This window comes from Zophobas morio, unplaced genomic scaffold (assembly GCF_036711695.1).
Source record: "Zophobas morio isolate AGI-343-1 ecotype UQ-CSIRO unplaced genomic scaffold, CSIRO_AGI_Zmor_V1 ptg000011l, whole genome shotgun sequence".
In the NCBI taxonomy this organism is placed as follows: domain Eukaryota; kingdom Metazoa; phylum Arthropoda; class Insecta; order Coleoptera; family Tenebrionidae; genus Zophobas; species Zophobas morio.
Genome location: NW_026972116.1, coordinates 8,149,143 through 8,175,996, shown reverse-complemented (window position 1 = coordinate 8,175,996; position 26,854 = coordinate 8,149,143). Strand labels below are relative to the sequence as shown.

At 32.1% G+C, this 26,854-nt stretch overlaps 1 protein-coding gene across 6 annotated transcripts in view; it reads left to right on the top strand.

Annotated features, from left to right (window-relative positions):
• The window catches only part of LOC135126826 (uncharacterized protein), a 212,987-nt gene that overhangs the window by 31,446 nt on the left and 154,687 nt on the right, over positions 1-26,854 (top strand). For all 6 annotated transcript variants that reach the window (XM_064052982.1, XM_064052983.1, XM_064052981.1 and 3 more), the window contains exon 2: positions 620-682. The gene's annotated coding sequence lies outside the window, so the exon portion shown is untranslated. The remainder of the gene's footprint in view (positions 1-619; positions 683-26,854) is intronic.

The following is a 26,854-nucleotide window of genomic DNA, read 5'->3' as shown; positions in this document are numbered from 1 at the left end:
ATTCCTCCTTGTGATTGAAACGTAAAATATTTACAAGTTTTAGAAGCAAACGTTAATAATAAGACGTAGCATGGAAATTTGGCATGTATAGCGGCAAAAGCTTGTTAATAATAAATTTCCATAATAAAAAAAACACAATGCAGACATCAGATGGTATACATTATTAAGTGACTTTATCTACATTACAATAGTTGTGGATTTGCCATGCCAGTACGCATCGGTTACTTCAACGTGTGGAAATTAAAAAAGTTTGAAGCGCGTAAAAACATAATCAGCTTATTGAATCAAACTTTTCACGTGAGATTTTGAAACATACAGAAAAACTCTTTTCACCTCGTCTGTACAGTTTTATTTGAGGCTTGTCAGATAATGTCATGAGTGTGAAAACTCTAGTCACGATAGCGTAAAAGGGAGGTGAAATATCTTGATGAAATGCGGAAATATTTTATTAGGAACGACATTTTCTGTCGATATAATTCTCGTCGGCTTTACGCTAATAGAAATATACACTGAGGTCATTTTTTTCGCAATTCTGGAAAATACCTGTTTCATTACTGTGGTGATTAAAAAATGTGTCATATTTTTCGGACAGGGATTTAAATTTTTTGTTCTCTTTTAGGTGAATTCGGAGGTTTGGGCCTGTCGTTTACCTCCCGCCCTTGCCCCCGACTCTGACGATATGGTAAGTGAGAGAGTTTGTAATTTCTGTTCATTTTTTAATGTTCACTGAGCATTAACCGCTTTCAGTTGACTCTAATTGTTTGTTATATGCGATTAAACAATTTTAATGAGAATTTAGTTTTGTTTATCCGTATATGGCTGCAAGCGTATGAAAACGGAAAGTATTCGCTGGTGCATTAACAATTTCAATAAAAAGTCGATACTTTTTAAAAACTAAATGGTTATAAACTAATGTACCTAATTTGTGCATTTGACATTTTGCAATGAGCATTTTATACTTTTTGTAAATATTAGAGCTTTTATGTAGTATTTTATCTTATCACAAATAATATATAAGCTATAATTATGCACAACCATACTTACATTATAGGATTTTTTTTCCTATTAAGAGGCGAACTATTTTCACTATGCTAGTGTTACTAGAATTTGGTAGGTCGGTACCTGCTTTTGCGAGAGTTTTACTTCCAGTTTTTAATAATGAATGTGGTCATCAATTTTTATCTATAGAAAAAGATAATATTTATGTATTAAGAACTATAGGAAAACAGTATATTGTATTCACATGTGTTAATAACGTGAAAGTGTTTAGCAATTCCCCTATGTTTCACTCTTCAGATGAAATATAGAAGAAATATATATTTATAATAATAATAATATTAAATATTTATTATAGCTGTTCCCTAAGTTTATTTTATTTCTTGCAACGAGAATAAGCAACTTGATAAGATTTTTTTGTACCCAAAACTGTCACCAATAGGACATACAGTAACGGCCAGAAAATCTTGGTCGTCAATGTCATTGTACCTACTGTCGTAAAGTGTGAAACACCTTTAAGTATTGTAACCTTAATTTTTCAGTTTTGTCATTTTTGACACTGTAGGCATGCGATACTGGATGCGACGCGACAAATCTTTTAAACTTCAAACGTCAAAATGACAATAAATCATAGATTACATTCATTTTTTAAAAATGTCAAGATAGTGATGTCCGATCTCAGGTCAATTGATGCATTTTTTTTTTATTTTGGAATTTAACTAACAAAATTTGCAAGATTTGTTCAAGAAATCAATATATTTCTTTTCTGATAGGAATTAATATCCATCGGCTTCACCTATTTTGACATAAGTTTGTACAGATATTAACAGCTGTCTAATTTCTGAACCAAAATCGACTATGTACTTTATTACGCGTGTAAAATACAGAACATTATTGATTAATTCGTAGTTTAAAAAAGTGTACAATCGCGGCCACAAAATTTTGAACGTCATTGCCATTCCATTGTTACAAAGTGTAAAACACCTTTAAGTATTGTAACCTTAATTTTTCAGTTTTGTGACTTTTGACATCACGGCCATGCTGGCGCTGGATATAACGTAGTATATCTTTTAAATTTCAAATGTCAAAGTAACAATAAGACTACATAAAAATTTTCAAAATGTCAGATAAATGACGTCCAAGATTTTGTGACCGCCACTGTATTTTGAGCAAAAAAGATTATTATGCCAGTTCAGCAAAAGACCAAAGAACAATACCAATAAGAGTTAAAATATAGAGGGGCACGGATACTACGGTGTACTACGGAAAGCAGTTTAGTTAATTTATGAATTTTCGTTTACAAGTGCTTTGTGAATGACAACTTACAATATAAAAATTTTAGATGACATTCGATAAATATATTTTCTTTTATTGATTTATCGGTTACGAACAGGTGTCGATAGAATCAACGTTCCCAAAACCAGTACATCGACCATATATTATTTACTCCTATATCCTGTATTCTTTACCAATCACATGCAAAAGGTATCAATAGTAAAACACCTCATGTTTTTGGTGCAGTTTCGAACAACTGAATGTTCGTTGGAATATTCGTTAGAATATTTTTTGGACAAAATGAATTAACTGCCAAGCTTCCAGAGGTTACAAATTTTATTGAAATGCTTGGTAGATCATTGTTTTCAAAAAGATATTGGAGAACAACTGGGAGTTGAAGAATCTACAGTTGGACAGGTTGTGGTTTTCGAAAGCACCAAATTGGATTAAATTTACTAAATCTGATAGTGAAATCGTAGATGTTAAATTATTATGAACCTAGGTTTGTTGTCTGTCGTCGTCAATTGATCCGGTTAAATATTTTTCCGACATTAAAAAAAAAAAAAATAAACTTTTTAGCAGTAGCAGAACAATGCAGAATATATTTTAGGATGAGAACAAAGATATTTTGCAATAAAGTTTAAATCATTCTTGGTTTTTCGTTCTTTATTACTACTGAGTCTTCGTTTTCCGACGTTTTAATTACGATCGTACAATGAATAGATTCAGTGACCAAAAGAAACACGTTATACTAATAAATGTATTAGATTATCTCCATAACAACAAAGATGTGTTGAAGTTGAAGAAAAAAAGGAAAACGAAATTGGCTGCCGAGTTTCGGAAAAATCTGTCTACAGGTTACAACAAAGTATAGGTTTAAATGTTTACTTTTATTATTTAAGAATATAAAGACACCAATGAACCCTTTAGTGTTTGCATTAAAAAATCCATGACAATTCGTAATATACGCGAAAATAAGGTTACTACTATTAGACAAAATCACAATTTAAGGTGTTTTGACTAGACTATATCCTTCAATGTCCTATTTGTACCAAACCTTACGCTGTTTCACCAACTGATATTTCGTGGTGGGAGATATAATTAAATTGGTATTGTCAGGAGTGTACTAGTATAAAAACTTGTCAAAATTTCGATGAACCTTAAGCTACTATGTATAAGTTAGCTTTAGCTTAGAATTTGGGAATTAAAAACGACTCTCGGTCAATAGGGAACATCGACTACGTTAATACCGGTATTGGAACGTGAAAAAAGTACCTATTCAGGAAGTATCTAAAATGGAAGAACTTAAGAACAACGTTGTAGTATGTGGATTAAAAAGACTTTAGACGTTAATAAAAATAAACAATCTGAGCTGGGTAAGCAGTCTGCTGTAAATAAATATGTAGGTAAGCTGGATGATGCCTGTGATGTTATTTGTAGTGTTGCGCGAGTACGAACGTTTGATCCGACTAAAACCAAAGTTTATCTTTCTAGCGTCTAGCGAACATTTTAAAAATGTTTTTAAGTTAAAAATGTTTGTTGAGTGGAATGCCGTTTCCTTTTCGTAAAGTTAGAGTAATAACTCTGAGGCTATTTTAATTTATTCAAATTTTCAAAAAATTCTAACATTTACAAGGCAGTTATTTTAACAAATTGAGGTGATTTCTTGGATTATGTCCATGTCAATCGGCATGGAAAAAACTCGATCTTATTTTTGGTAACATCAATGGAATAACAACTGTGCATTATTCATTTCATTATAAGTAAAAAATCTCATTAACACTACATTTCTAAAATCCTCAAGCAGTCAATAATTTTCGAAGGACTCATTTTTTTACGTTGTATGATGAATCTCGATTTGTTTTTTATCGGAAAATATTCAAATATTAATATTGCTTTAATTAATTTTTATTCACCTTTTCCAAGATATTTGATAAACGATTTTCAATTTCAAAATATTCGGTCAGTAACTATGATTGTTCTTATTGGTTTACATCGGACATTTTCAGGAACACGAAACTGAAAGACTGTTTTGGCGGAAACAGAAGCCATTAAAAATCCGGTTCAGCTAAATGAATTTAACTTACAAATTAATGAAACTTCAAATTAAAGCAATGGATTGTTTATTTGTTTATTTATTTTAAACAATCTATCAAATCTAATGTGAAACAGTTTTGAAATTTGTATGGTTAATACGTGTGAATCTATGAGTGCTGATAATACATATATATTAACTTGAACTGAAGAATGCAAGGTTTCCTAAATTATGAAAAAATTTATAAATATATTTACTGTTAATCAGTGCTTAACAAACTTTTACATTGGGAACGTTGCTTCAATTCTAAATCAACCTTTAACTTTTTTAATAAGGTAACAATTTTGATGTATCTAACTGCCCCTTAATTACCATCATAAATAATTTTGCAAGGGTCCTACCTTCTTTGATATATTTACTAATGATTTACCCGATTTTCTGTTTTGTAAAGTTTTAGTAATGCTGATGATTTAAACATTTAATCATATAAACAAATTTGAAGATCTAGTAGCTACTGTTTTACTTTAACATATTGATATCAATTGATATTATAATAGTTTGGTGTACTAAATGTTATTAGTTTTAAATATCAATAAATGCTACTTGGTTCTGTTTAGTAGAAAAGAAGATACTTATCTATTGTTATATAATAGTTTAAGCAATCCATTTCATATAAAATCCAAAGTTTGTGATTTGTATATTATTTTTTACGATCAGTTGACGTTTGTTGACTATGTTAACCATATTCGCAGCAGTGCAATTAAAGTACTAGGTTTACAACATACCGGCTGTAGAATCGTTTTTGGAACATAAGGATTGTACATGTAAAAGCAGAAATTAGCAAATATGGGGTCCCTTAATTATTTTAGATCCACATGTTGCATACAAAAGTTATAGAGAACAAAAAACTGTACCTAAATCATTGTTTACTCTTTTTGTAACACCTTAGGGTATTGAAATAAAACTAACTTAGATTAAATGTTCACACACAAGAACAGCTTCAATTTTTTCTATACTAGCACCAGGAATATTCCGTTGCCACCTGCAGTATTTGTTTACAGTACAAACGTGCAATTTAAACTTGTAGGAGTCTTTCGATTGTTGATGGTCTTGAAATTTGTCGGTTTGGGTACTGCAAGAATTCCTGAAAATTTCCGGTCTGGCTACGCGTCGTAACGTGCAAGAACAAAACGCGTAAAATTCAGTAATTAGTGACAAATTAATAAACTGTCAATGAATTATCACATTTCGTGGCTAGTACTATTTTATCAGAAATCGCGAATTTTTCTTCTTTTATTTCAATACCATAAGGTGTTACAAAAAAGGATTTAGATACAGTTTTTTATTCTCTAATATTTGTATTTAATATTTCGCTCTAAATAATTAGATGAGCCATTATTTTCAAGTTTTTGTGTTTACATGTAAAATTCATATGTTTTTTTTACACCCGGTATTTATCTATCAGTATGCTCAGCCACACTGAAAACTTTATACTTCCCGTTTATTCTTTCGAAACTGGAATATGCTTCACCGGGATAATATAGGTTCTACGACTAGAAAAAGTTCAAAGACGGTTATTGAACTCTGTGTCATTTTATGAGGGTGTGTCTATCTTAGTGCAGGCTGCTATATTACCTGGAGTTACTACAAAGGCATAAAATGGGGTCACTATCATCAATCAACAAAGATTGAATGGACGTTTTCTAACCAAATTAATAATTATTAATTATACCATACAGGGTGGGTCATTAAGCAAGCGTTCCTTGATATCTCACTAATTATTATTATTAGAAATAGAAAAAAAGTTAATAACCAAAGTTGTACGGTCTTTGAGGACTATACTCTAGAATTATTTTTAACTATATAAAGTGCGCCCTTTTTAAGGCGTAACACACAACTTAGTTTTTTTTTAATGAAACACCTATAAGTTTTTAATTATTTTAATTGACATCTTCTTAGGGTTTACAACCACAGTTTATTGTTAAAATTGCAGGAGGATGTGAAAAAACTGAAATATCGATATTTGTAAATTGTAAAGTTTTAGGATTTTTTATAAACACTCTGTATAATAAAAGTTGATTTGGTTAATACCACAACATAGCGCGTGCCTTTATTGATCCTTTTAGAAAATATTTTAGGACATACATTAAAAATAACCCTATTGGGATTTTTTTGTGAATCAGTCCATCGTCAACAATGTTCAAAAAAATTAAGAGAGAATAACGTGGCAATGCCGTATCGGAATTCCAAATGTAAACTGTGGTTGTAAAGCCTAAGAAGAGATCAATCAAAATATGTAAAGATATATAGGTTATTTCATTAAAATAAAGTTGTGTGTTAACCTAAAAAAGCAGACCACTCTATATAGTTAAAAATTATTTTAGAGTATAGTCCTCAAAGAACCGTGCAACACTGGTTTTTGACTTTTTTTCTATGTCGAATAATAATTAATGAGATATAGAGGATCTCCCGTTTAGTGTCCATCTGTGTACCTACTTATAAGACAATGAATAATTTGGTAATCGGCTAGATCACGACATATTTTTTCATTAAGAGTAATACCCTTAAGCATTTATTTGTTACAGAATTTCCTATTGTTATTTTAACACTAGTAATTAGTTAGAACTGTAGTTAGCAAAAACTGAAACACAAGCTTTGTTAACTATCGGATGACTATTAACGACTGAAGCAAATTGTGTTGGCCGTTCTGATTTATTGACAGTAATGTTAGCATGTCAGTTCAGACCTGTCAATTTTGACAATAACAAATGTGATGAGAAAGAAAATGGAAATTGCTGAATTGGTGACTAAAATTTTCATTTGGCAAACAGGTATGCCATCATAAAATTTTAAAGATGTTGCCAACCTGACAAAAAAATCACAAACATTAATAGTCATTCGGTAGTTATTACGTCAATTCGCAGTTAAGTTTGTACTCCTATTTTATTTTATATTGCTTTGTATTCTGTCTTTACTTTGTATTGCTCTATAATGGAAACTATTTGTTGAACAATAGTGGTATAAACGAGTACTCCAATAGATTTATTTGACGAATAGCAACTTTCAGGTTTCTCCACGTTTCACAGTAGGCATATCATTAAAAATGGATGTTCTCTTTTTTCAGACTAGGGTAATGAAAGAAACTCAAGAAGATCGATATTAATTTAATCATAAGTCTAGTGACATTTAAAAATACGCTTTTGAAGCAATGTCAGCGTTTTGGTGGATATATATACACTAATTTCGGTAGACAAATATGTAACGTAGTTGTTTTTTCAGAAGTCAATTCTAAAAAAAAGGTTAATTCTGGAGCATAAGTCATACAACGTCAGTTTTCCAATAAACTTTCTGTAGGTGCATGAAGAAATTAGTTTTAGTTAATGTTTTGTAATTAAATGTTGAGATTTCTAAGATTTGAAAGAAGTGTGTTATATATTTTTCGAGACTATAAAAATTATAAAATCTTTTAGAACAGTTCTGCACAACAGTTGTTCTGTGAAAAAGGACCATCTCTCGCTGAATATTTTAAGTGAGATTCATTTAATAAAATTTTCAGCCAACAAATATTGATAGTATAAATTGGCTTACAGAACAGTTGTACGCATTCCACTCTGAAACAACGACACAAAATGATATTGGAGAGTGTATTTTTCAAAAAACATAAATTAAATAATTTTTTGGAAAATATATCATCACATTGCTAGAGGTGTCAGATAAATCAGTTTTAGTTTAGAAATTTCCTATCCAAATATGCTAACCCAAAAATTTGAAAGTTTTTCGTGGAAGAAAATTTATACTTAGTAGTCCACAAGGCTCGACACGTATTTAAAGTTAAAACAAAAGAACACATTTCTTCCAAAATCTTACACTAGTGTTCTAATTTTGATGTAAAATGATTTTTTTTGTTACATGTAATTGCTAGGTGATCATTTTACCTCATGTTGATAAATGACGGTGATGTTATTAACAATTCAAAAATGGTGTTTTAGTGGTTAGTTATAAACTTTGTTTTATGTTTGTAATTTCCGACAAAAAAATTTGAGGCAACTTTTGCGTAAAGCATTTATCAGATAAACCTAGAGTGTGGATGCTGCGACTACCCGACTTATGGTGGTTCGAACAATTGCACATCAGTACGTACAGTCGAGGAAGCGAGAGTTGAGCGGTCTATCCATAAGTTTCCATTGCTAGGCCGCTCAACTCTGGTTTCCTCGACTTTATTGTCTGCATCTTGAAAACGAATACCTACGCAAGGCAACAGTAGATCAAAAGCAATAAATTACAAGCGGAGTTATCCTTTGCAAAAGAAGCTCGTACTTACAGAAGTCGTGAAATTAACTACAAAAAATAACGTATGACTTTCATTAGGAGTAAAAAAATAAAAAATAAAAAACGGTTATAAGAAACTCGTTTTAGTGGGCGACACAATCTCAAGTTTATACTTTAAAAATTTTCTGGTTTTTACTCATCACGGAATTTTGATTTTATTACCACAGTTTCCTCATATCGTGTGATTTCCCCAGCAGTCTGGTGCATCCAGTCGCATTAGCCGTCTAACCGCTTCCCGAATCCGGCGTTATCCTCGAATATATTAGTTTCCATCGGTCGGATGCCAGTAAACACATCCAGAGAGGCCGTAATAAAAGCGCGTAAGATGAAAGTAGTATCGATAGGATCGCGTTGCGGCGGCCGCGCCGCCTCCATCGGTCGGCCCGCCGACTCCTGCATTATTCAAAGCTCCGGGAGATTGTTGCAATTTAGTCGTGTTCAGTTCGTGCTCGTGGAGCATTACAAAGCCAGCGTTCAAATTATGCGACAAATCACCCCGGCTTAGTCCAGGATTGGCCTTCTGGTCGCCTTCTGTTTCAGCACTAATGCAGCGACCTCTACGGCTTCCGCCGCAAATCAGGCCCGGCCAATCTAAATTTAAATGCGGGGATAAAAGGCCGATTCCGCGCCTGCCGAAGAAGATTCTTCATTCGCATTTATTGCCAGAGGACACAGGCGCAGACTTAGTGAGGGCAGAAGGTTCAATGCCACCCCGGTAGAGGAACCAGAAGGACAAAACTATCTATTTGTCATATCCGGATTTGCAGACTTTATCGATGGAGTTCGACGAAATAGTAATGCTGAGTTGGAAGTAAAAATCAAACTTTTTGCGCCCTTGAAGCTCAACCTATGCCGCATTGAAAAGCGGGTGGTGACGGTTTGAAATGAAGCGAACTTTTTGATGGAGTCAAATATATTAATTTTAATATATGCCATACAACATTGTTTCAGAACTTTCGGAAAATTGGATGAGGCATTTCTAATGTAAACGATAACACAAGTGGTTTACATATTCATTTTTTCAGACATTTTGTGTAAAAATTCGAACATACTAAAACAACTTATTAAAACAAAAAATATGACATGTCGTCGTATATTTTTCAATATATTTATTTCATATATTTTTATTTCCCGAGCGTAAGCTAAGGAAGTATTGTAGTCGATTTCAGTGGGCTACTTTCATATTTTCTCGATTGGTCAGGACCCTTAGAGTACGAAAAAATAGGTCTCCCGCGTCTGTCTGTCTGTCTGCTGTCTGTGTCGATTTTTGTTAGACAGATAATCTCCGAAACTACCGGATTAATTGCTACGAAAATTCATATGTGTATCATGAATCGTAGATCGTAAAACGCTAATAAAACTTTATGTAATTATCCCCACTAAAAATGTTATGTCAGCTAAAAATTTTATAGAAAATGGACTTTAATTTGTATACATTAAGATACTCCTACACGTGCGAAAATGATATAACACTTTGCAATTTAATTTTCAATCTGCAAACACGGGTTGAAATCTTGCAGACCTTTTAAAGTTATCGTAAGCATGGTAAATTTTTAATCAAAGTACATCTGTTTATCCCCCAAAAAATTGATGACGTCATCTGAACATTTGTGACGAATAAATCCTATCGAAAATGTGCAAAACATGAAGAGTTCATACTTGTGCTTTGAAATCTTGCAGATGTTTTAACATTATCGTAAACATGGTAAATTTTTTAATAAAAATATATCTATTTAACCCCTCCCCCAAATGATGATGTCATCACATTTGTTAAAAAAAAACTTATTTGAAACATACGCATAGCATGCGCCTTTACATTTACTTTAACATTACATACATATTATCTTTATTTTAACTTATAGGGGTTTTTTAACAAAGTACTTTAAGGGAGTTTGGTCGATGTAACGTTCGACCAACTTTTTAGATAATACCACTGGTAATATATGAGAATAAGTAAATTTCGGGTAATTTTATAACTACATAATTCTCTCTTATGAAAATTTCCAAAAACTTGTAATATTATATGTATGCAAACTTTATAATTATTTATTCGTTTTATAGTTACGAGTCATTCAAGCGAAGTATTTTTATATCTATTGTGGAAGCTCTTCCTTAGCTTGTACTAGGGTCCATCCGGCGAACAGCTAATTTCATGTGTGTCTGTTGGCGATTTTACTAGAAAGATCTCCGAAACTATTGGACTAATTGTTGTGAACTCAAAGATGTATTTTAGGAATATCATGTAGATGATAAAACACTACTAATGTTGGTCTGGTCATCCCCAGCAACAATTTGACGACGTCATCTCAAAGTGAATCTTATTTAAATTTTATAAAATATTTACTTTTGTACGTGTGGTTTATAAATACGCCGTCATGTTTTTCTTCAGATATCCAGATTAAAAAAAAAAAAAAAAACAATACAAACCAGCTTTACTGCATCTGTTTTCCACTTGATCATGTTCTTTCTTGTTTTATTTATCGGACTCGATAAAGTTATTATTATTATTTTACAAATTTATTTAGAAATTTCAAAACCGAATGCTCTGAAATCCTTCAAAAACTTGATGACGTCAACGCACAATTTTGCTGAATAAATTTTATCTAAAATGTGCAAAATATTGTGAGTCTACACTTATACATTACATTTATATTTCTTAGAATTGCTTATATGGGGTGACTCAAAAAAATTAATAAATGAATCAGTTTATTTTATTCAATAAATTAAAAACCACTTACCTCATTTTCCAGTAATTTTAGGAGTACTGTTAATAGTATTACACTGTACGGTCGCGGCCATAGAAAACTGGACCACTTTGACATAACAAAGTTTTAGTTACTTTTTTTTAAATATCATAATAGTAATTTGACTGTACGCTCCTGATTTGAAAAACTTTGTCAAAATTATTTGATTTGTCAAACAAAACATTACTTTAATCGTATTTTTTTTTAATTTGGCAGTGTATGTCAAACTTAGTGGTCCAGTGTCTTTGCTGAAAAGTCGATAACGTCGTTACCAAATTTTAATATGAAAAACTCACTTGAAACATACCATAGCATGCTTATTTATTTTTACTATAACACTTTATTTTATTGTATAGAGATTGTCATAAAATATAAAATTCGTAAAATCAAATTTTATAAATTATATTATTATCTAAGAAACTGGATTTATTTGATAATACTTCAGAGGGCAGGGAAGTTCCGTCTAGACAACTACATTCTATTTCAATGAAAATCGAGAATTTTTTAAAACATAATGTGTTATACTTATAATTAATTAAACACACTGTTTTTTTTTGTTTTAGTAAAGTGTTTATAATACATCGTGAGTTAAAAATCTTGATTTAATGAATACAGACAATCTAAAATACATCTAATAAATATGATCTTGTATAATATAATGGAAAATATGGGTAAATTAATATAAATTAAAAAATGTGAACGTTCTGTTTTTATCCTTGATGGAATAGAAATTCTGAACAGAGTACTTTAAATGCTGTCTCTTATTGTCAAAAATAATTTCGTTGAATCTCTAATTTGACTGTGTGACCAGTAATGAAAAGGTTCGTTTCTTTAAAACGGAAAAGATTTGTTTTCTAAATTTTTAAATGTTTATTAATTTCAAGTATTGATTTTAATTTAATTTAAAACGGTTACTTTAAATTGCACAAGAAAAGAAAATCAGACGTCTGTCAAAATGATACTGCTACAATAGTTTTTTGGGAAAGCAAGAATTTTCGGAAGTACTTATTTAAAAGTTATTAAAATAAAAGTACATTGTATATATCAAAAATACGTCAGTTAATAAGGCTGGTGTTATTTATTATTATGTAATACAGCGTGATCAACAAATACTGTTTGAGTTAGCAATAGAATTAACAAATTACAAGATCATTGTCTTGTGCTGCTATTAGCAAATTTGATTTCAGTGTTCGGAGCTATGTCAATTTTAAGCTCTTAAGATAGTTAGGTTATGACATTTTAACAATAATCTGTAACAAATTTTGGTGCAAATGAAATATCTCTGTCAATTATGTCAGTTGTGTCAACATGAAGTAAGGTGAGGTGACAGGTCTACCAGTTTCAAGCAAAATTTATTGATACCAACTGAAATAGTAACTACTGATCACGCTGTTATACACTTATTCATTTGCAACATTGAGGATATGCTAATTATGTCCTTTAATTTCATCAGGACAGTTTTTTTTTTAATTCTGTTGTTATTTCATTATTATTTTAAGAATCAGAAAAACTGTTTGCGTCTCCCTCTTCAGTCAGAATTTCAAGTCGGAGCTTATGTCAGTGCATTACGACGGAGAGAAGCCTAGGCAATGGATTTTTTCGGTTGTAGCCGTGGCGTGCTGACACACTTTGTCAGTTTCGAAATACGGGTTTAAAGAATTACTGTCGAACAAGCTAGAAATCCCAATAAGCCGACAAATTTTAAAAGGATTACGGATGAAAACATGCGGGGCGAGGAGTGGTGGAGGCGGCGGGACAAATCTACATTGATTGTTTATCAAATGCGATTCTAACGACTCGATCGAACGGCGAACTCGTTCCTGGTCAACATTAGAGAAAATTGTTCGGACAGGATATATAAGAATGGCGTTCAATGACTGTTTGCATACGCAATTGTTGTATTAACTTTAATAATAAATTCAGGCTTTATTTTTTGTTTCGTACTCTTGGGATCTGATAAACGACAAGAGACACAAATTCGGTTAAATTAAGAACTGGTTTTTTCTGATGCATTCTCAATAATTTCAAAATCATAATCGTTACGATCGAGAAAGAAGTCATCTAGTAACCATCGAAGTTTAATGTTGCCAACACCTTGTTCGGTTTGACAATTACGGTCAACAGTCAATGCCAACATCATTATTTAAGCGGCAAAAGTCCATGTTGCAATTACGTTAAAACAATTATTTAATGCAACTTTGATGGTTCTAAGAACCTATGTATCATTGTTAAGTCAACTATGTATTTATGTAAAGTTGATTCATGGTAATGTTTGTCACGTTAGTGCCATTAGTGTCAAAATGTAGCGTGTTGTGTAAAATGTACGTAAGTTATATGGTTATTTGTAATTATTTAAATAAACATATAAATAACAGCTGGCTGTGTTTGTTGTGTAAATGTGTGATTATAATTTAGCAATATGTATGTTGACAAGGTATTTTTAGTTATAAATTACAGCTTTCAATTTGTTTGTGTTGAAACATTTTACTATTTAGATATTTAGATTTTTCTTTGTGAGATATATATGACATCTTCTACCAAGTGAACTGCATTCGGACTCAATATTTGCAACTTAAATCTTATCTAGTAGCAGGGTTGTGGAATAACTATTGTACTATTTATTCTATTTCTTTATATTTGCCTTCATTTTACGCATGTTTCACTTCTCGAGCGTAAGCTGAGGAAGTATTGTAATCGAGTCCATCATGGGACTAGCTATTTTCATAGTTTGTCCATGTATCATGACCAATAGAGTACGAAAAAATAGGTCTTCCGTTTCCGTTTCTCTGTCTGTCCACCGACTGTGTCGCTTTTTGTTAGAGAGATAATCTCCAAAAAAAGATGCAGATGGTATAACGTTAACCAAAATTTGGCTAATCATCCCCACCACCAATTTTATGACGTCCGCTCATTGTACTTATGTACTTGTAGTTGACAAATATACCTTGATTTTGCTTACTATTATTATACTTGTGTTATTATTTAACCCGTCTCTGTACTTGAGCCATGTAGTTTGTCGTTTGTCTTTATACAGCGTGTGACTGAAAGGTACGTACAAAATAAAATCGGCAATTGATCTCGAAGTAGGGATGCTAAAAGTAAAAAAAGGTCACGTTTCGTTTCTGTAGCAACAAAAGGGTCTCTCATTTTTTTATTATTGTTACAGTTGCTAGGATGTACTAAAATAAATTAATTTTGCCTATTTATCCTTCAGTAGCGTCTGAAAAGGTTGGATAAGGGTTAATTTTCCCCTTATAATTTTGGTCGCACAAAATAAGTTTTCCAGACTTCTTAGACTTCGTGAAGAACTGTCAATTTTGTTGTACGTACTTTTCAATAACACCCTGTATTATTGTCTTGTTAGGTTGTATTACCTTTTCAAAGACGTTGAAATACTATCACTTACATGTTCGAAAAGAATTAATTTAAAGAAAAAGTTAAATAAATAACTTCTTATTTAACCTTAAAGCATGAAAAATTCGCCACTATGTTAGAAATTATAAACTGTAGTATTCGGTTCCGAATTATGTTGTTATGTTTTTATTAGGGTTTTATTTTTCTATTGCTAAATGTACATAGTTGCTGCAAAAATACTATGACATTAAAGTTATTACGATGTATGGGATGTACCTCAGAGGTATAGAGTGTTGATTTTGCATGTGAAAGGCTTTGAGTTCGATCCCAGGTGTGGATAATTTTTTCTATTATTTCAAAAACAACCTAGTCCGTTTTATTCAAAAATGCGCTCTAGCATAGTTAGGTTGTGCTTTAGATGGGCTTTAGAGCCCAGGGTAGTTTCTTTAAGTAAATTTAGATCATCTCGATGCTTAAAATGCATAGCTACAAATACTTTGAAACAGTGAAAAATATATGGTCCTTATTACACTGGTAGAAACTTCATACTTTACATTTCTTACACATGAAGTACTCTAGTTCGTGCAGAGTAAATATCATTTGAATTATTTTATCATCATTTAATAGTAATGAATTATTTTTGAACCAGTTTGTGGCTTGTATCTGCGCATTAGCCATGTCTGAAATAAGTAATTGATCATTGTGATGAGTACTTACAATTGTCGTATCATCAGCAAAATTAATAGCTCAAGTGTTGAAGGAGCAAAGTCATTTATGTAAACAAGGAACAGCAGGGGTCCAAGAACAGACTCTTGCGGAACACCTTGAGTTATATATGCTGGCTGGGACCTAGTGTTATTGAAGTCCGTAATTTGTGAACGATTATGTATGTAAGATTTTATTAAATTTAAAGACCTTCTAATTTTTTGTGTAATAGGTGTAACAAGTAAAGACAGATATGTGTTAGATTCCCGAACGCAGAAAAACATGCTTTTTTAGAAAATATTAAATTTCACCCCTCGTGCTATTTAAAAAAAATCATGTTGGCCTTGTATTGTCAAAACAAATAATGTTGATCAAAATTTGAATAATATTTCAGAGGATAAAGTTCAAAAATACTGTTATTTGTGTACAAAATTTCAATGAGTTTTGATAAACCGTTGTGGACATCAGGCGCGGACACAGGATTTCGTTTAGGGGGGGGCAATTTTTGTGAGATTTTACCTATCTCCCAGAAATTCGTTCTAAACAAAAAAAATATACAATTTTAACTAGTATACTCTTTTTCACATAACATGGGTGACATTTGGTTGTTTTCGTTACACGTATAGTGTACAGTAGAACCAAAGATTAGGGAAAGTACTTTCTTTAATCTTTGGTAGAACCTCGATAATCCGAATTAATTGGGAAAAAGGTGTGTTCGGAATAACGATTTGTTCGGATCAGCGATTTTCCCAAAAATCTGAAAGGAAATTGAATAACAACTTCATCATACACAGTTGAAAACAAACTTCAAGAAATAAACCTTAATTTTATTAAACAAAATTAAAGAATTCTTAAGCAACAATGGATAATAGATACATTCTAAAAAAATATTACTCCGTGACTATAAACATCTTTTTGGAATCAACACGCCGGGATCTATACCCTGAATTTTTTCAGAATTTTTAGACGAATTTTTCAAAAATGAAATTTTCCATTATGTATTCTCGATAGGGATGTACCGACTAGTGGCCGACCGGTCGGATAAGCCGACTATTCGACCGTTTTTCATCGTCGGCTGGCAGTCGGCGACTGGTCGGCTAAATAGCCGATCGGTCGGTTTTTGTTATTAAAATTAAAATAGTATACGAGTATAAAACAATTAAGCCCGGTTTACAGAACCTCAATTAAATATTTAATTGCGATTTAATTTTTAACACCGCGTTAAACTACCATGTGACCGATTCTACGCCAATCAGACGTCGCTAATGGCCTTGTTAAATGCGCGATCAACTTAGTCTCAGTTAAAATATTGTATAAACTGGCCCTTAGATTTTTCAGTTTCTCGATTTTCAATTTTTATTTCTTCAATTTTTGATTTGCATAATAATAATATTTACGACTTAAAATTTTTCACTTTTTCAATTCTACGATGCTAGAATTTTTCCATTTTTGAATTTTTCGATTTTTAATTTTTGAATTTTTCGTTTTGAGTTTTTAGTTTCTCTATTTTTTTAATTTTTAGGTTTTTTAACGTTGTGATTTTCCAATTTTTCAAGTTTTGTACTGAGTTACTACAAAAAAATTAAATGTTAAAATTATCCAAACAAATTTAATACATTTTTTGGAAAACAAAGGAACTTTAGTTTTACCTTTTATTAAAATAAAACAAATTTTCAAGATAGTCAGAGAAATAGAAAAAAAACACACTGTCTGTGGCATTTATAAACCAGTTTTAGCAAAGCCGAACAGTCGGCCGACTAGTCGGTTTTTACTGGCCGAACAATCGGCTAGTCGGTTAGTCGGCCAGACCTACAGTCGGTACATCTCTAATTCTCGACGATTTTCGAAATTTAACTAAATACATTTTCTTGTAGATTTTGGGCCTCAGAAGTCACTTCTGGCTTCATTTCTTCGATGACTTAAATCATTTTTCCAGATTCGTCCAGTTGAAATACTTATGGCGATTTTTTTAAATTTCGAAAAATTCGAATTTCACACCGAATTTTCGAAAATATTGCTCGGTTACCATTAACAGCGTATAGTAACCGTGTTCGAGATACACCCACATACGTTTTTTTATGGGACCAATCACTCAAAAAGCGGTGCTCCTGAAACCGCAACCATAAATAATGAAAAGGGCTTGACAGGTCATTTTATACAGAGCCGTATTCGGGATGAGTTGAAAGTTTTACCTGCTTTCGGTAATGAAATTGTTTACTCAAATTCCCAAAAGGTACTTTGGGTAGATTTGAATTGGTCTTCATTTCAATAACTGATTTCACATTCTTACTTGTCGGTCGTTATAGTGACCGACAAGTAAGACAATTTATAAATATTATTTAACTAATACAATTTGTCTATTAGTTCACCTTATTTTTTTAACAGAGTACGGCCCTGAAAAATTCTGGCGGAACGTGCCGATATCTGGTCGCATAGGGTGTTAAAAGCAATAAATTACTGTTGCCATTGTGCAGGGGTTTCACTCATTATCTGTCATAAAGTTTTATATGGGTGTATCTCGAATGAAATTTGTATACATATAGGTATCCGTGAATTTTTTTAGAATTTTTAGAAAACTTTTTCAAAAATTGAAATGTTCCTCATGTAAATTTCGACCCATTTTCGACGATTTTCGAAATTTAACTACCTAAATACCTTTTCTTGCAGATTTCGGGCCTCATTTCTTCGATAACTTCAACCTTTTTTCTAGAATTAGTTAATTAATTCAGTGCATTGAAAATTTCCAATTTTTAAAAATTTCAAAATACTTATTCCATACAATATATTTAGAAAGATCTTGCGTCATGTTTGCAAGTAGGTGCGTGTTTCCAAGTTCAGTTTGGTTGCAGAGTTTTTGTTCGGATTACTGGATGTTCGGATAATCATGAATTCGGATTATAGAGGTTGTAGGTACTGTATTTACAAAATGAAATGCGAAATTTTGAAATTTTTCAAAATAAAGTACCTCGGTCGTGTGTCAGGGGGGGGGCAATTGCACCCATTGCCCCCCCCCTGGATCCGCGCCTGGTGGACATATATATTTATCTGTATCCATAATTTTTAGCAACCCTGCATGTAGTTATAAACATGTTAAATGAACAACAAAAATAAAGTTTTTTTTCTTTGGATAAAAACGAACATTATTTATAACCCTATACGTATTTTTGAAAATACGAATATAACACTAAGTCACAAAGACACACTATAATTTTAGTAATTTCCCATTATCCGAAAGAATGTCTGATATTTCGAAGTATATAAGTAATCGATTTAGTTTTTATTATCCTATTCTAAAATTCGATTTTATAGCGTGCATGTATACGATTAAAATTACGGACGGAATAAAAATAACAGGTATACTCGTAAGATCGATTTTACATATTTTAAATGAAATTTAAAAATTTTGAAATGACGTCATTAAATCTTGGCGTCTCGCCATTTATTTACACAATATTCTAAGAATACAGTTAAAATGTTAAAACCATCAGATTTGCAGCTGATAAAATCGTTAAAGACAACTAATGACAGGACGAAAGCTAAAACACAGATGACAGACAGACGGAAGCGGGAGACGTAACTAATATATTTTATGAGGCAAGAAACGTTGAGAATATTAATATTTTCCTACTTTCCTAGTTCAAGCTCGGGACGTCAAAATACCTTCAAAACAAATTATTAAAATTTGATTGGTCATGTATTTTACGAAGTAGGTATTATAAACAAAGATCAGATACTGAAAAACTTATTTGTTTCCCGAATCCTTTAAAATTTTAAGTTTCAACAATTTTCTCTTTATGTATGGACAAAATGAAAACGGTTTTTAATGAAAGTTTGTATTAGAAAACTGGTTAACAACAACTAGCTACTAAAAACGAATCTCCTTAGAATGTCTAAAAAATGGATGTAAAAAATATTTAACTGTCCATGGTATTTTGTAATGTTGATTTAACGATACATTAATACGCATTGTATTGCTGGACGCCGTGATATAATTTAGTAACATTTAAATGTAAATAATGAAGTGTTATAAAGTTTTTGCATTAATATTTTATAGTTAATGTGCACACAGTTTTATATGTAACGTAAATATTTAATAAAACTTTGCTAATATAATGGTCTGGCAAAGTAACTTTATTGATTTTCTGAAAAAAGTCGCAGCGTTGGCAAGTTCAAACTAAAAGCCCATTCGCCACCTCCCAATCTGTAATCTCTCTTTACATTTTCCACTTATTCCCAATTTCGCCATTGAATTTATGATATTGACAATATTGTTTGACGTAAATTGGCTCTTTGTTGAGTCATCGCAAAATTTCAAATTTAATAATGGTTCGTAATTTTTGGTAAATATTAATTTTGGTAAATACTGTAGGGTAAAGCTAAATATACACCAGGAACAAACTAAATCAGCAACCAGCTATTAAAACGCAACTTCGTCAGCTGCATTAATTTGTATAAATAACTCGCCACTGGTATTTTTTCCCCCATTCAGTGATCATTTTTAATAGCTAACAAACAATATTTCACCCTCTCAATCCGAGATCTCATCTGATGTCGGCACTTTGCAAGGTGGTCTCAGACAAATTGATATGACAGCAGAGTCAGCGACGTCGAAAAACATCATAAGCTGTCTTTAGAAACTCTTTGAAACGTGGCAAACGCCATCAAAAACCACTCGGAACACATCCGTTCAATAACTAAACAGTGTCGTCCGTCTTTCTCCGCCGCAATATTTAATCCAATTACTTATAAAATTTGTCTCTTTTTATTTTTATGAGTCAGGCGCTCCCGACGAAATGAAACCTGGAGGAATTCCTCCGGGTTCGGTGCAGTCTTCCGTATTTTTGTTTGCGTTGAGCGAATTAAATTTGTTGCATGTTGAAGATCGTATATGCAACCAATAATACAGTCTAAGGCTGTCATTGCCTTTACGGAGTAGCGCACGATATTTGCAATTTCCCCAGCGAATATCTTGGGTTGTTAGGTATATTTCTTGGCAGTTTGTCAACGTTTCTTGGAAGCTACTCCTAGGGGAGATGAGTGTGCCGCCGTATAACAATGCTGGAGAGTGCTAAAACGATCGTTTGATCTGTGCGGTGTTGGCGTAAGAGCACCAAAATCAGTCAATTATAATTCATGAGGTGGGACCTTTCTTTAGATGGAACGTAACAATTTATCCCATGCAATATTCTCCGTTTGACACTTGACGAAATAATAAAACAACGCCTTCGAAGCTATTTCGAAAACAAATCGATGCGACCTTTGGTAATTAATTATCGCAACCGTGTTTTAAGGAGTTGGAAATTCACTTCGTCGAAGCCAGTATTTTAGTACGAGTTAATACAACTCGAAAAAGACATGCTGTTTTGCGCAGATAATTTTATTTTCTTTATAAAGTTTTGGTAGTTTAACATAATATTGTGGCGATGTTTAAATTTATAATCAAATTGTACTGGCATAAAGGCGTTAATCTGGCAATACTGACAGAAGCAACAATCCTTCTAATTCAATAACGCTTATAATTTACCGTTTTTAACATGATTTTTTACATGAAAATTATGTACATAATTGTACTTAAGGAATCTTCTGTTTATCATTCGGTACACTAGCCGAAACACTGGAATTCAATTTACAACAATATACAGGGTGTTTTTGAATTACATGGAAAGAAAAAATCTAAAAAGTTAAATAAGCCATTGTTGCCGTCTTTTCTGTCTAGACGTTCACACCACCACTGGTAAATAATGGCTTCAAAACCCTAGTAACTAAAGAATAACGACGTGTGATCATTACTTTAGTATTAATTTATTATACAAATCCTAGCAACAATAAACCAGATGAAACAAAAAACGTACAGTGTGTAATTAAAGCAAATTCGTCGACCCCCATTGCGTATGCATCCCTTAGCACGTCGAATCAAAGATTTTTGGGTTTTTCTTACCATGTCGGGATCTGTCCTAATTTCAGTAGCAACATTCTGTATTCTATCTCGGAGTTCCTCAACAGTGTTTGCTGGAGTCCGATATAATTATCAACTGCTTCATAATTATGATCTCATAAAAAGAAATCACATGAGTTAAGATCGGTTGATCGGGGAGGCCACGAACTAGTCCATTCCGTCCAATCTATTTTCCAGGAAAATTTTGATTAAACTACTCTCTCATTTCTGCAACCTAATAATGGGCGGGGGGTCCATTATGGAGATACCACGTGTCTCTTCTTGTTGCCAGTGGTACATTCTCCATAAGGTTTTCCCATGTGGTATTCAAAAAACCTAAATATGCTTGAGCTGGGTAATACATAGGGACCTATCAACTCGTTTCCAACCATACCTGCTCACACGTTTATTGAATATCGCTCCTGAAAGTTAAGCGAACCCTACGTAGAAAACCTTCAGGTTTCAAATGCTGAACCCGTTATATGTGGTAAGAGTACAAACCTTGTGTATGTAGATTTCTCCATACCATAAATGGTGAAACTCCCACTCGATAAAATAAATCGTTTGATGCTTAACCCTGGATTGTTTTCAACGGCACCCAAAATGTTTTCGTCAGCATCAAGCGCACGTTCTATCCTTTGATGGCGACGATCGCTGGAACGAGGTTCAAATTTGCCGTTTTCTCAGGGACGTTGAACAATAACGGCAAAGGTTTTGTGATTAGGCAGGAAACGTTTCCTGGTACAAGCGTTGGGCTGCCAGGGAGTTTTCTAACGCTTGCCTGTACATTAGGACCATGTTGGTAATTTCAACGTTTGAAACAGTTATTTGTACAACTCGTTTTGAAAGTGATACTTTTTTTCATGAATTTGCAGTTAATCGAGCAAATGAGTGAAAAGAGAGACTTTCACAACGAGTTGTACACGTAATTCTGTTGCATGGTGATCTTTGCAAACCGAAAGTAAAAATAATCTGTCATTGACATTTCGCAATTCTGTTGTCACTCAAAAATTGTTGCTATAATTGACACAAAAAAGCAAAAACTAGTAAGCAATAAGACTAAACGCCAGGGAGACGCATTTGTAAACATCGTTTTATAAAATTGTTAAAAAAATAAAAATACTGAAAAAAAGTAAAAACACTCAAAAAAAGGTGATACTTTCCATACGATTTTTTGACAAAAAAGTCCGGTAATTTGATCACTACGCACAAAAATTCATTTGCTGTTACCAAAAAGCACTCAAGCGTGAAATGTTTGTATTGTTCCTAAGCAACAAGTATTTTTCAATTACCTTTTTGAAAATTAGTCGTGTTACTATGGTGTTTGAGTTTAGTAGACAGTTAGCGAAATTAACAATACACAATCCTCAATAGGGACACTGTATTTTCTATGTTTCTACAGATATAAAAGTTTTTTCTACGTTGTGTGTGCTGTACGTTCTACGGAACGTGGTTTCGCTAATTGTCTAATATCTTACTGTTCAAAAACTTATTAGTGCGGACGATATTTTATGCAATATTATTAAATTTTCAATTAATTTTGTCTCGAAAAGAAAGAAATAAATCATTTTTATTACAGTAATCTTTGGTGCATAGTCTCAAAAAAGCTTAATCAATTATCATAAAAAAAGTTTCCTTGCAATTTAAAAATACACTGTGTAAGTTATTTAGTTTAACAGCGGCAATTAATAGTGATATCAGTGTACATTATTACATTAATATGCTCACATATCCATTGATATTTAGTCATCGTTTGACTCTCCTATTACCAATGTACTCGGCGATAATTCCGACTCCTCTTCTCCTTCTCACGTTTACAGTAGCAAAACCAATTGGAGCCTCTTTGGAAACGAATTAGGAGAATTCATCGACTTAAAAATAGCCCTAAAACACCACATCAAATTGAATGCAGCTGACAAATTAACTACAAAAATACCGGCACCAGCCTGGGATACCTACGCTTCCGACTTTCACTGACAAGGGCGTAGGAAAACTGTCAAGAATAAAATAGATGAAAAAAGACGAATTAGCAAACACTGGCAAACAACCGAACTGAAGAAAACAAAAATATCTCTTAACAAAACAACTAAAGAATAAAAGAAAAAAAACTGAAGTTAGATCTTAAAAATCCTAAAGATAGGTAGAAGTGTTGGCTGGACAAATTTTTTTAAAAATTTCACTTTTTTCAAATTACATCGTTTTAAAATATATGGAACATAAAGCAATCTAAATTGTATCACAAACAAATTGGTGTAACTCGGCATACAATTTTTCCAGGTGTTCCATTTTTTTTGTACATACGATATACGTAATGTGTTTTGTAAATTTTCAAAAACCGTGTTAATAATAATTCCTCTACCGAAGGAGGAACAAAAGATTATATATATATATATCTTCAATTCAATGTGCTAGCAAAACCTTGCGATATAGACCTTTTCAAAATTTAAAATTTTTGCATATAAAAGAAATGCAAAAATGTGTGTTAGTAAAAATAAAAAAATACATTTTATTCATCTTTATATTACAGTTTATAAAATGAACTGAAATAATTAGGCTAGTTAATTTTCCAGTATAACAAAACAGCAAATTATAAATTTAATTATACATACATCGACATATAATTTGAACAAAATTATTACATATTAATGAATTTGATAACACTGTGACAACATTTGCCAAGCGGAACATTTTTCACTACCCTTTTGAATATACTGATATTATCAATTCGTTTAAATTTTAGGTCTAGTTTGTTGTATAGCTGTACACCTACATAATTTGGATGTTTTTGTGTTACATTAAGTAGTAAAATTTTGATATAAGTCGTCAGAACTTCATTCTTTTTTACAAATTCAGCTCTTTTACTGTGTATACACGGCAAGATTTGCAAAATAAGCAAACTTGCCAATGTTAAAATTTTATATTTTTTGAATAGTGGTTTGCATGAATCATCTGGTTTAACCCATTCCATGTATCTCAATGCTTGTTTCTGTAATTTAAAAACGTCGTGACTGCTACTCGATAGTCCCTCAAAAAAGTCTATACATCATGATTGTTTGAAATACTTGTAATTCAAAGTACATGAACCTCAAAATGTCAAAAGATACAGTGTTTTAGTGTCCTCAAAATGTAGCATTCTGATGTCAGAATTTTACAGCGTTCAATTATGTGTGAGTGTCATAGTAGTTTGTTGTCAATCAAAAATTTGGCTTCACTTTTTTGAATTATTATATCATGGTTAATATTTTGAGATATAAACTGAACCATGAAGGGCTTAGAGCTTCAGTCCATTCGCCGTCGACCAGTTCAATATTTCTTTACATGCATTGTTACCATTAGTAACCAACGGATTTGTTATTATAGAGTTTGTATCATCTACATAATTAGCTTTTTTTGCTGTTGGACAGTTATTATCAATGACATTTACAAAAGCTATGAAAAGTAAAGGACCTAAAGTTGACCCTTGGGGTACGCCCATAGTTATTTTGTTTGCTTCGAAATTGTTTTATTGATTACTACTTTTTGTTCTCTATTGCTTAAATAGTATGTTATCCACTTTTTTACTTATTTCTCTAACACCCATTTTTTCTAGTTTATTAATAAGCAGTTTATTTATAGAGTCAAATGTACTACTAAAATGGAAAAATATGGCGGCAATATTATCTTTTTCGTTATGTTCATAATTTGTACATATTTTTTTAGTATCGAGCAATTTGCAATGTTTTATTTTTTTGCGTCTCCGACTACCGCTCTGCTAATTTTTGAAATTACAATTTTTTATTATAAACAATATTTTGCTAAACCTACAATGTAATTTATATCTGGATAACAGGGTTTATTTAAACAAGGAAGTTTCCCGTTTGCATCTGTTTGGGATTTTATTAGCAGTACCTGGTATTAGTAATCTGCGTAAGGATTGGATAGATTATTGTGAAATTTTAGACGAATTTTAAGGATGTGGTGTATTATAAACGCTAATTAAAATTTGTCTGTACGTTCTCATCAAAAATGTGATTATATTGTCTACAATGTTTAAAATAATATGGTATACGTAGGGTTTATCAATCATAGTAAAAAGTTGATGACGTAATCGCAACATTTTATTGAAAAAATTTCACTTTACATGTAGCATAGGTACCTTTATCTATAGTTTAATGATCCACTCTTTTTCTTGGTTTTAACTTGGAGATGTAAATACCGAAAAATTAAGTTTACAGAATCGGATTGTATAAATCATCCAAGAAACTGGATCTGTGAGTAGGCTTCAGAAGAGAGGGAAGTTTTGTCTAAATAACTTTAGTAGTATGTAGAAGAACTTTAGAAGTATTGTGATAGGGTTCATCGGGCGAACAGCTGCTTTGACGTTTTATCGACGTTTCATGACCTCTAAAATATGAAAACATAGGTCTCCTGTTTCCGTCTGTTTGTCTGTCGGTCTATCTGCCTGTCTGTCGTCTGTTTAATTTTTATTAGACAAGTAATCTAAACTACTGGACCGATTGTCTGTTTTTACTCTAAGCATCCATATTTTAGAAAAAACAAATTAAAATTATACAACAACATTTTACAATTTAGCTTAGAAAGTGCAAAACCGAATGCTCTGAAATTCTACAAACATGTTAAGCTAATCGCTAATCACAATTTGTTTGTTTATTCCCCCAAAAAACTGGTTGACCTCATTTAGAAAATTTTGCTGAATAAATGCTATTTAAATTGTGCAAAACATTATGAGTTGTGGTTATTAGGGGGACTCAAAAAATTAATGAATGGAGTAATTTTCTGTATTGATCAGATCAACAACAGTTCACCTTTTTTCCTAGACAGTTTGGAAATACAGTACTGCAATTTTTAGTATTAGGGTACACCTATTCAAATTGATGTATGTATCCTTGCTGATGACGTCATCACAAAATGTTGAAATATACACATAGCATGCTTCTTTACTTATACTTTACAGTTCACACATGTCTTTATTTTATCTCGTAATTTATCGTTTTCATTAAATTTTACAATATTTCGAAGAATTTGTTGCACTGAACTCCAGAGCCAAGGGAAGTTCTATCTAAATAACCTTAAACAAATTTATACAATTGTTCAAAAACAAAATATGTCGAAATTATATAAATTATGTAAAATATCATTACCTGCGTTTTAATGTACAATATAAGTGCTTGTTAAAGAAATCCCCTTATTGTTAATGTTTTTATAATTGGTGTATATATTTTGTATGAACTTACAAATGCTTGTCACTGCATTTGATTATCAAAATTATAGACTAACAAGAATTGTGAATTTGGTTTAAGTGCGTCATACTCAAACGGCTAGGGTTACCAGGTTAATTCATTTGGGAAGCTAAATGAGATTTAATGGTGCAGAATGAACAGACAGTGTCTAGAGTGCTGTTTTTGCACCACTTCGAACGGTGTAATCCGTTCATCGGATACAGAGTCTATTTTAAATCTCCTTTTGCGTTAAGAGGGGCAA